Source organism: Pecten maximus, chromosome 7 (assembly GCF_902652985.1).
Source record: "Pecten maximus chromosome 7, xPecMax1.1, whole genome shotgun sequence".
NCBI classification, from domain to species: Eukaryota; Metazoa; Mollusca; class Bivalvia; order Pectinida; family Pectinidae; genus Pecten; species Pecten maximus.
Genome location: NC_047021.1, coordinates 31,058,201 through 31,070,123, shown reverse-complemented (window position 1 = coordinate 31,070,123; position 11,923 = coordinate 31,058,201). Strand labels below are relative to the sequence as shown.

The 11,923-nt window shown below is 35.6% G+C and overlaps 1 long non-coding RNA gene across 1 annotated transcript; it reads left to right on the top strand.

The window, feature by feature from the left end:
- Positions 1 to 6,432: 6,432 nt before the first annotated feature.
- On the top strand, positions 6,433 to 8,154 carry LOC117330561. The gene is made up of 2 exons (XR_004533361.1): positions 6,433 to 6,699; positions 7,486 to 8,154. It is a non-coding gene; the product is annotated as an uncharacterized LOC117330561 (long non-coding RNA).
- Positions 8,155 to 11,923: the final 3,769 nt, after the last annotated feature.

The window sequence follows — 11,923 nt, the reverse complement described above, 5'->3', positions numbered from 1 at the left end:
GGCTGGGATAGTTAAGGATTAGGCTGGGATAGTTAAAGGATTAGGCTGGGATAGTATTGGGGACAGATTGGAATAGGAACACATATAAGTTGGGGCTTTACCAGAAATAAGCTGGGATAGATAGCTAATTGACTGGATAGAGTCGGCCAAAGTTTGGCATTTACACAGCTTGAAGTAAAACAATGTAAGTATAATAAATTATAAAATAGTTCGTAGACACCTCTAAGGAAATTTACTACCACAATCTAACAGGACATTACTTACAGTCTAACACAACTTTATGTCAGAACACAAATTGGCCCTACATGGTGTGGAGTCTAAATAATCCATAAGGAATATGTGGGCCATTGACAATAACGCAGGCAGTGAGAGCTCTTTGTCCTCCATAAACCACCAAGTCTCATGCATTTCTCAAAATGACAGCATCCCTATCATAAAGCACGGTGCACGCTGTGCGTAACAGTCCACTAATTGTAATGGCCAACTACAACATACCAAGCAAACCATTTCAGCTTTTTTTTCTTTTACAGACAGGATACAGAATGTTTGCTATTGTTTCCTACTCTCTAATATTCCATCCTGTTCTCTGAATGAAAATGAAAATTTATCACTGCCCAATGGGGATCTATGTTGATCGTTTATCTTCATGGCATGCTAGTATGGTAGAGGAGGCTCAGTAGTTTGAGAAGCAGACGGCAATCAAATGCAAAGCCTACCCTCACCACCTCCTGTGACACCAGTCATTGTTCTAATACTTCCAAATTACATCAGGTGGAGGGTGGGAGGGCCAAGCGTTACTATGGTCAGCTACCCTCATGCACTTTATGCATCAGCATGACGGAAGCCCTGCTGACGGAGACGGCGAAACACACCATGTGATGTTAACCGTAAGTCATTTGTCTTCATAACGAGACTTCAGATGCGTCTTTTTACAGGCCCTCACCCTCGAATCCACTCACATATTTTCTAATTAAAGAAAATTTAAAACAAAATCAATCATCTTTTTAGTTATTTTTTATCTTCTAGACAAAAGTGCACTTGTAATTAGAATGGTGGGAGAGAGACCGCTCACAAATAGTTTCACACTTTGACACAGCATCATGGTCACATAACTTCCTCCTCATTTCATCGCCACCAGGAATACCGATGGAAAAGCCAAACAAAAGAAGCACTCTAATATGAACCTCACATCACCCCTTAAGGAAGGAAAAACTTCGAGAACAACTTTATACCAATTGCTTCCTAATCTCATAACCAAATATTTTCCAATAAGTATATTCAAAATTTGACCTTGAATTTGGTCTTCAGTTATAAAACTAAGACAAATATCAGTTGATTTTGATCAACTTCATATTTTCATGCAGAAATATCCAACATATTTGTTGAAATTCATTTTAAGTAACTCAAAGACAACATTGAGCTGAAGGTTGCAGCGACCTAATTTCAATGCAATGTACACCAGCTATGTGTGATGTAGAACCAGTATCAGTATGGTTCTATGCCAAGGGCAGGCCAAATATACTCAGGCCACCAGCACATACATTTTTGTTTAAAAAAAACAAAATGCTGAACTCTAATACCAGAAATTGCATGTTGTATTTTTAACTTTCTTTTAGAGATGAAGTCTGTGTTCAGGCTTAACAAAATGGTCACACAAACACTCACCCAGATAACAGCTACCTGTATATAATACACCTTTATTCAAAAACAAGTTAAGAATCATTATATAAAGAGTTCTTATAGAGATAAGTCATTGTATAATGAGTAGTCTGTCACTATAGACAAGGTCAGTGTAAACAGGTGGTCATTGTATACAAGGTCAGTATAGACAGGTGGTCACTGTATACAAGGTCAGTAAAGATAGGTGGTCATTGTATAAAGGTCAGAATATACAGATGGTCACTATAGACAAGGTCAGTGTAGACAGGTGGTCACTATATACAAGGTTATTATAGACAGGGGTGGTCACTGTAGAGAGTAGACAAGGTCAGTATAGACAGGTGGTCACTATAGACAAGGTCAGTATAGACAGGTGGTCACTATATACAAGGTCAGTATAGACAGGTGGTCACTGTAGAAAAGGTCAGTACAGACAGGTGGCCATTGTAGACAAGGTCAGTATAGACAAGTGGTCATTTTATACAAGGTCAGTATAGACAGGTGGCCACTTCAAATAGGTTGTCACTTTTGACAAGTGGTCTGTCACTAGACATGTGCTCACACTAGACATGTGCTCACACTAGACATGTGGTCAGTTAACAGGTTGTCAGTATGAACAAGTGGTCACTCACTATACATAGGTGGTCAGTTGTTATGACAAATGGTCTATCACTACCTCATAGACAGGTAGTCAGTATAGACAGATTTTCACTATAGGCAAATTATCAGTCAGTATACATCAATGGTCACTGAAGACAAATGATCATTTACTATAGACAAGTGGTCACTATAGATAGAATGTCACTATAAATAAAATGTCACTATAGACAGGTGGTCAAAATAGATTAATGATCACTATACACAGATTGTCACTATATCTAAATGGTAACTATAGACAATGGTCAATATAGACAGAGATGGTCAATATAGATAAATGGTCACTATAGACAGATTGCCATCAATAATGGTCACTATAAGCAGGTGGTCACTATAGACAGGTGGTCAAAATTGATTAATGGTCACTATACACATATTTTTAATATAGATAATGATCATTATAGACAGGTGGCCAATAGCTTTAAATGGTCACTATAGACAGGTGATCATTATAGATGAATGGTCACTATATAGATAGATTTTCAATATCGATAAGATGTCATTATTTACAGGTGGTCACTATAGACAGGCTATCACTATATCTAAACGGTAACTGTAGACATATGATAACTATAGACAGATTGTCATCGATAATGGTCACTATAAGCAGGTGGTCAAAATAGATTAATCATGGTCACTATACACAAATTGCCAATATAGTAATGATCACTATAAACAGGTGGTCAATTTAGACAGATTGTCAATATATATGAGTGGTCACTATACATTGTCACTATAGACAGGTGGTCAAAATAGATTAATGGTCACAATACACAGATTGCTGATATAGATAATGATCTCTAATAGACAGAATAAAGATGAGTAGTCACTATAGACAGGCTGTCAATATAGATGAGTGGTCACTATAGACAGGCTGTTACAAATGATAGGTACAAATAGACCTATTTCACACTATAGTCCAGTGGTCTAGTTTGATGTAGATGATGATACAGTTAAACTAGACAGATGATAGATAATATTAGTGTTAGTGTACTGTACATGACATTTATATCAGTTGTACAATATCATTTGCTCTCTTATAAAGCTGTATAGTTGACCTATTTCTGTCATCATCGGCTAGATTTTGTCGGCTTAACGAGCCGTTCACATAATACTGAGGATTTTACTTCTAAGTATCTTTAACTCCAACAACATTTTAAAAACAAACTTATAGATAACTAGAGGAACATTGTAGAGATGTCAGTTTATAATAGCTTAATAAAACAGAGTTAATACCAGTTTTTTATGATACTAGCGAGGTAACGCTGGCATTCAGTGGTGATTTTATATAGCTTTACTCTAAGGAAAGATACATTTTAAGTTGTTGACTGAATTTTTAAATTGAGGATATCTCAAATGGAGATCTGTTATAATCTTTTGATATCTATCTATCCATATTTTGACTAACATTTGTGTTCATGATTCATTAACATGACATTAATTTAAACTTATTTCATCTCTGTCATTGACAGTTCGGAAGTCACTGAATCTGTCTCAGTAAGATGTTTGAGCCCAATTATAGGATATTTACCAGCTAGAACTGTCTGATCTATTTCTATTTTTATGAGTGACATATATTCTACCCAAGAAGGTTTTCATCGCCAGCATGTTTGAGTACACTGAAAATCTGTCACAAAAAACTTGATCCAATGGATCTCTCTCACTGGGATGTTTAATCAGTTACTGGATCTATATCACCAGGGTTCTTGATCCAACTCAAGGATCTCTATCAACAAAAAGTTTGAGACCAAATCAGGATCTCTATCACAAAGAAGTTTGAGCCCACTGTAATCACCAAATTCCAGCTGTATACAAGATTCTATATGATTCAGATTTACCTTACCTCAAAGAAGCCCAGAAGTCAAGCAGATAGCCAAGCATGTGTATCCCGTTATAAAACTGTCCATCAGTCCATCACAACAACCTGTCTATGTTTTACACGTTCACAGTGTTGCTAGCTAGATCTGCATCTATAAGATGCTTGTTTGTCTACCATGCAGGTCGTTATCAATCCGTCAGCACGCGCCCTGGCTGCCACCTCATCATAAAGCCACGAGCCACTGACCAGTGACAGCCATGCGGCATGCTCCCTGTGATACAGACATGCAGCATTGATCGTCAGCAGCATCTGACCATATTGATTGTGGGACGTTTGTACCAGTGGAGAGGAAGGCTGCACTAGGCATACATACACTGTCTAGTACTGGGGGTTATTATATTTTATGTGCCAATCTCTCTGTAGCAATAGTTGATTTTAACTGGCTCCTAGGACCACTCAACTCCATCTTATATTGCCGTTCATCATATTTACGAGTATATCTTTGATTTACATTACACCAGGATCATCAACTCCAAACACTGATTGTATATGACTCTTAGATCTCAATAGGGAAAAGTGATTCTTCTTTCTTTTGAATTGTTCTTTCACTTAATAGACATTAGAAATTAACTAAAAACTAAATTTCAAAGATTTAAGACAAATCAATAGTAAAATGAATTAATTGATTCTTTGATGATACAGATTTTATCTTCAATTCATTTTTATTTATATGTGTAGATGTTTTAGGAAGGAAATCAATTAGCCATTTACTTTTGTAGGAAGCCAATTCGCAGGCCTATACTGCAAATTTGGGCAATATTCATAAAAATGATAAAATCTAATTTGGAGACGGTGCCTGTTATTGACCAAAAAAGGCTAAGAAAATGCAATGGATGATAAAGAAATAATTTCAACAGCAAGGACTAGATATTTAAGCCCCACATTTAACTAGATTATAGATTTACAAAAACTGCCAGTGACAGTCCGATATGGCGGCGATGCAAACCAGCATGTTGTAATTCAAATGATACGGGAAATACCATCTCAGCAGAATTATTCAAAATATATCCATGCAACACTCTAAAGATATTTATAAAAAAACATGACAGCTATATATAGATATCTCTCAGTAACTGGTAAAGGTTCGTGCAAAAATTCCTTTGGGATGAAGTGAAGATCCGTAATCTGCAACGAAATATCAAGCAGTATATTTCCCCTGGGTACAAGGCCCCTATACCCCTTTTTTTCTGATATTTCTGTAAGTTAGAGAAAGATCACCATGATCAATGTTTGAAAATTGCCCTGAACAGCGGAGTGCTGACAACATGCATAGCCCTGGTAGTGTATCGATGTCTGCCCTAAAATATAGCAATATATAATGATTTAGTGGAGGAGTCGTGACACCAACCAAATACTGGTTCGCTCTGGCACGCATAGAACAAACCCTCATAATACAGAACCAATTGGTTGAGACAAATCAATACAGTAGCCAACAAATTTGCCTACTTCCAAATGTTCTATATCACATATGTATGATTATTATGTAAGAAATGATTTGCATAAAGTGGATGTGTAGTTTTTCATACATTAGTATGACCTAAGAGTGGGTATGCCTATGTATGGCCGTTAACTAGCTTCTCTTCATACTACCAGCACTTGCCTAATAAAATTACAACATTATTACAAGGTCTGCTATTATACTGAGGCCATTTCAAACACATTGTCACTGTAATTTTTCTTATTGCTATTGAATAATAGATCAAATGTCAAATTTTTGAGGTTCTTCAAAGTCCAAACTAGGATATACAGTACACACTGGGGTGTCTTGCAGCCTATCTTTCAACATCAATTAGCAACTTGTTTCAACTTATCTTTTCTTTCCTACAGATTTCTATAATTTAAAGCCATTTCACACACCAAAGATCAACGCAGTCTTTTGGTAATTCCATCATTTGTGTATCTGGATAATCAATTTTTGTCTATTTTAGACTATTCATCCCTTGCTCCGAGAATGAAGACATCCATTAGGTTATTCACACCTCTGAGAAGACACCCACCTAGCTATCTCGTAACTTAGCAGCTGATAAAGGCTTGTAATGAGGTATTGTTACGTAAAACATTATCTAGCCTCACAATTGTTCTGAATAGATGTTTAGGGTGTTGCCCTGACAAGTCTGTTGAACTTCAGCTTAAAAATAGCATACGAGGGAGACACAGCCGATAGTGAAAACAACAGTTCATTTGAGCTGTTGGCTGAGACTGGTATGGGAAATTGTCACGAGCAGTGTACAATAGACCCTTCTTAATATTGCCTCATGAATATTCATGTTTAAACCAGAACGAGGCTAAGTGAGGAAGCGTCCCTAGTAATATACATGTGCAGCTATGGCTACATCATACAATGATAGAGATTCAGATTTAATTACTTCACTTACCTTTTCATTTGTTTAAAACTATATCCAAGCACAAAAACAAAACAAAAAAACCCAAAAAAATCCTCTGGACAGAAGAGCATGAATAAAGGACTGAAGTGTTTAAGCAAGGAAATATCCAAGAGCTAAGAGGTAAGTTTGCAATTATATATATACAGTATATATATTCCTATGTTCATGTGTAGTGGTTTTCCAAATTCAGTGCCTAGTCTGTCCTCTTATATTTGTCAAGGCCAAGCAACATTAAAATGTTGGTACTCATCCCTTTACTAACACTGCCACATGTAATATACAGGGGTAAGGTGTCAGAATGTCTGAGGACAAGAAACAAATAATTACATAAGGGGGATGCCATTCCTAAACCTCATTATCAGCATCTCGAATTGCTCTCCCCTTGTTGCCTTAGGGACTGTACTTGGGTCCAGTCTGTTTACATTTCACAGCTGCCCCTCACTGATCCCACCTTGTCATTAATTTCATTGTAATTATAGATAAGCATTTATACAAACAAAAAGTTTATCTCAAACTGCACCTAGTCCTTACAGCCCTTTAGGGTCAGTCCTCTAAATAGAAAATGGAAACCTTATTTACTCCATTAAGCACCCAGTATACTAGACTTGTACATGACCAGAAATGGAAAACAGATTATTCTACCTGTATATATTATGTAACTTATGACTTGTATAGTAAAGTTTATAGTAAATTTTATAGTACAACCAGTCGGAACAGGTTGTGAAGTAACAGGGAAATGTTACCGTTTCCAGAGAAAAAAATGACTCGCCACATCAAATCAATGTAAATATATCAATGCATTTATTTTGTGTCGTTCACTTTTGATACAGATAACCAATGCATAAAACGTTTGTCATTATGTAAACATAATTTATTATTTATATGGATATCATTACAACATTACAGGTGAGTTTCGGTGATATCAACACTCTTGAAGTGAGTAAGGCAGATTGTACCTGTCCTATTGGAATGTCAGAAGCATGTAGTGGGAACTCTGTACCAGCTTGCGAAATTCAAGATTATACGTCAAAGAGCTATCCCAGTTGAAATTGCAAAGACATCTCGGCCACAAACTTGGCATGTCCCAAGAGGGGAGAAAATCCAAGGAAAGGCTGTCCAGGATTTAAAGATAAGCGGTATTCATCACGGAAATCCGCACTGGACTTGTCTACGACTAACCAAAATCTGAAAACAACCCCATTCAACCCCATTCGTGGAGAAAATGTTAAATGGGACACAAAGTATGGAAGTCTATCTTCAGTACCACTTGATTTATTGATTCTCCCTTCTTTAACACAAATGAACTCACCAGCGGTAGAATCAAAATTTGGTAAAATACCACAAGGCTCTCTTTAGGGTGTTCAGCAAAAATTAGAAAATGAGTATGTTTTAAATATATTTGATGAAAATCGAACACTCAGATTTTGTTCTAATGATCCTGCACAAAGGCGACATAAAAATAAGAAAAGCTCGTCAATGAGCAACACAGAACGCTTTCTACCACTTAGACTAATAGTTTCACTACTTTTATAATATGCACTTTGTATGTTTTTAGCAGTATACATAAAAAGGTAAAAAAAAGTACACATGTTTGAAACCCTGTGTAGAATGAAATAAGAGAATCATCTGTTGAAAATCTATTTACACAAAAATGTTCAATGCTAAACTGCTGACGTAAGCATGTCAACTCTTTCTCCTTTTCATACAGTTGTTCTTCAAGATATTTTTATGTTGTTTTTGGCTGTTTCCAACTCTCTATTTTTCTCCTTTTTGTCCTGCTTTCTTCTGATTCTGTGTTATCTTTACTACACTCTTCTTCCACTTGTGTTTCAATACACATTGTAACATCACTGTAATATAAAGAACATGTATACACTACATGCATATTGAAGGTATACGTATATATGTAATAACTGTGTTAGAATTATGTGCAATTTAAATACATATCCATATTTACTATATTAAATAATGTTTTTGTATCATAATCATTTGATATTTACCTTTGCATTGGTTGACTTAGTGGAGATGGACCTTTCCTTTTCAAAATTCGCCTGGTCTTTGGTTTATCATTCCAATTAAATACTGATGTAATGGCTCCTGGCTTTAAAAGCTTCCTCACAGGTGTCCAGCTTTTATAGTCATCTTGCCTAAAGTGTTTGGAACAAACGACTGTTGACTTTAATACCTGTAAAATGTATTTGATTTATCAAAATCATGTATAGTATCAATTTGTTATATGTATGCAATCTATAATATACGTATATATATATAGCAACCTGCACATTTACTATGATATTTACGGTATTAAACTGAACACTTATATTATGTTTAATAAAATATTTTACGAAATACTTGAACTGCTTGCAATTGTTGTTTTATGTATGTCTTGACATGTACTGATCACTTGCAGAAAAAATAACAAGAAAGGGAAAATGATTGACAATAGTATGCGTTTACATGTATTAGGTGAAGGCTAACCTACCTTGAATAATGGCCTTTCATCTCTTCTTATTTTTACAATCCACTGCTTTTTGATATCCTCATCTTTTGGAATATGGTGAAAATGAATAGAATCACCATAACTTCCATTGGATACACAATTTGGTGCACAATAACGTTGTTTTTGCTACATGTAGCTTGACTCGAAGCCATTGTGTATGCGTTGCTACGGTGGCTGTACTCACTTAGCCTCGTTCTGAGATAGGAATGTTAGGCATGCATATAATTTGAGAGAGGCCTATAGTGTTTCCAGAAAGGCAGTGAGTATGACTTAGAGTAATATTCACTGGGGAACTTGGATCAGACTTCCACTGGAGACAGCCGCCCATTGCTTGTAGGGTAGGTTCTAACAGATGTGTTTATATATGTGGTTCCAGCCCCACATTTCCTGACAGTTACAGACATATCGGTCCAGGCCCCTCACAGGCCCCTAGTCATGTGGAGCTACAGGGGTCAGATCTGTGAGGCGGGACTTTACGATCCTATCTAGCCTGCGACATTACATCAACTTTGACGTTTATATGGTCTGGTATATCTGATCTTTGGGTTATCTTGGTCAAATCAATAATCAGTCATACACATGGTCAATATCGGAACTTTTTATATAGGCAACAAGTGATAACAACAGTAGGAGGTTGAAACAGGGTTTCATGAACTTTATTTTTTAATCCAAAGTATTGTAAGGGTATATGCTTCCTTCAGAGTAAAACATGCATTTTCCCCCAAAAACAGTTGCACATTTACATACATTTACAAGACACTTAATGACTGGAATCATGAGTTCTTTCAGTAAGGTACACACGACTGAGTAAATCAAGTCCCTAATGAATTATAAACAGGCTAATTCGCGGAAGATAACTCTGACAAACTGTGGCAAAAAGTAATGAAGGCCCTATCAGATAATTTGAGTTAAATTTTTTTGTGATTAAGCATGAGGTGGAAGCAAAATGTCTTTGTAAGAAAATATGAAACAGACCATATCTTATAACATTTTTTTTCTGTATTTTTTAATTTTAATTTTTAATATTTTTTTTTTATTCCCAAATAATTTGAAAAACCTTAAAAATAACAATATTTGAGGTATATTAGGTGAATAAAGTAATATATTTTAAAAACAAAACTCATTACCACTAGAACTCGAGAATAAACAAGACTTATCGAGGAAATCATCAGTTTTTACTATGTTACCATATGAAAGCCATCCTTTATATTGTCAACTACTATATAAGCTTATGACAATTTGATGAGAAACAGTACATAATTACTTAGTCACACGTACAGTCCCATTAATTAACAGGTACATTTACTAGTCTAGGCCACTCAGTCACAAGGACATTGCAGATAAAGACCTTGGCATCTAAGATTAATTACCACTCTCCGACATGACTTAATCATTTACAAAAATAAGTCTTTATGACATAACAATTTAGAAATGGAACAACAAATTATCTCCACAGGATATGGATCATCTGTCTATTTCAAACATTATACTCTCTGGTCTTCTTCAGAATATCTATGTGTGCCTGGCAATATGTAGCCTCAGTGTAAACTTTTGACCTACAAGTAATAACAAGTAATAAACGTAATTATCTCCCTTCTACTGAGTATAACTGGTTCATCAACCTAAATCTGTATAACCTAGTTATCTCCCTTGTATTGACTACAACCTAACTGGTTCATCAACCTAGATCTATATAACCTAGTTATCTCCCTTGTATTGCCTACAACCTAACTGGTTCATTTACCTAGATCTATATAACCTAGTTATCTCCCTTGTATTGACTACAACCTTACTGGTTCATCAACCTAGATCTATATAACCTAGTTATCTCCCTTGTATTGACTACAACCTAACTGGTTCATTAACCTATATCTATATAACCTAGTTATCTCCCTTGTATTGACTACAACCTAACTGGTTTATCAACCTAGATCTATATAACCTAGTTATCTCCCTTGTATTGACTACAACCTAACTGGTTCATCAACCTAGATCTATATAACCTAGTTATCTCCCTTGTATTGCCTACAACCTAACTGGTTCATTAACCTAGATCTATATAACCTAGTTATCTCCCTTGTATTGCCTACATCCTAACTGGTTCATTAACCTAGATCTATATAACCTAGTTATCTCCCTTGTATTGACTACAACCTAACTGGTTAATCGTTCTGTGCCGTGTATTCAATACAACCTAATTAGTTTATCAATATTGTTAATTTTTGTTGTTTTATGCAATATAATTTTAATAACATATCTGCTTGTCTCGAATGGAATTTTACTTGGTAAAATTATGATGTTGTCATCAAATCTGCTATAAGAATATGTGAGGAAGTTTTACAGGTTTAACCTAACCTAGTAGACCGCTATAAAACTATGATATGTGAGGAAGTTTTACAGATTTAACCTAACCTAGTAGGCTGCTATAAAACTCTGATATATGTGAGGAAGTTTTACAGGTTTAACCTAACCTAGTAGGCTGCTATAAAACTATAATATGTGATGAAGTTTTACAAGTTTAACCTAACCTAGTAGGCTGCTATAAAACTCTGATATATGTGAGGAAGTTTTACAGGTTTAACCTAACCTAGTAGACCGCTATAAGACTATAATATGTGAGGAAGTTTTACAGGTTTAACCTAACATTATACGGATTTGATTTTCAGATTTACACAACAGATGATGTCATTGTTATAGTAGAATTTTCCCTATCTTGCCGTCTTCTCCTTGTACATTTTCAACGCTCCATTATTAAACCTTTTGTCATTTTTGTTGTTCGACCGGCTCACACATCATCGATTTCTGCCATTGGGTATCAAATCTAGTTTTTGGTACATATAAATA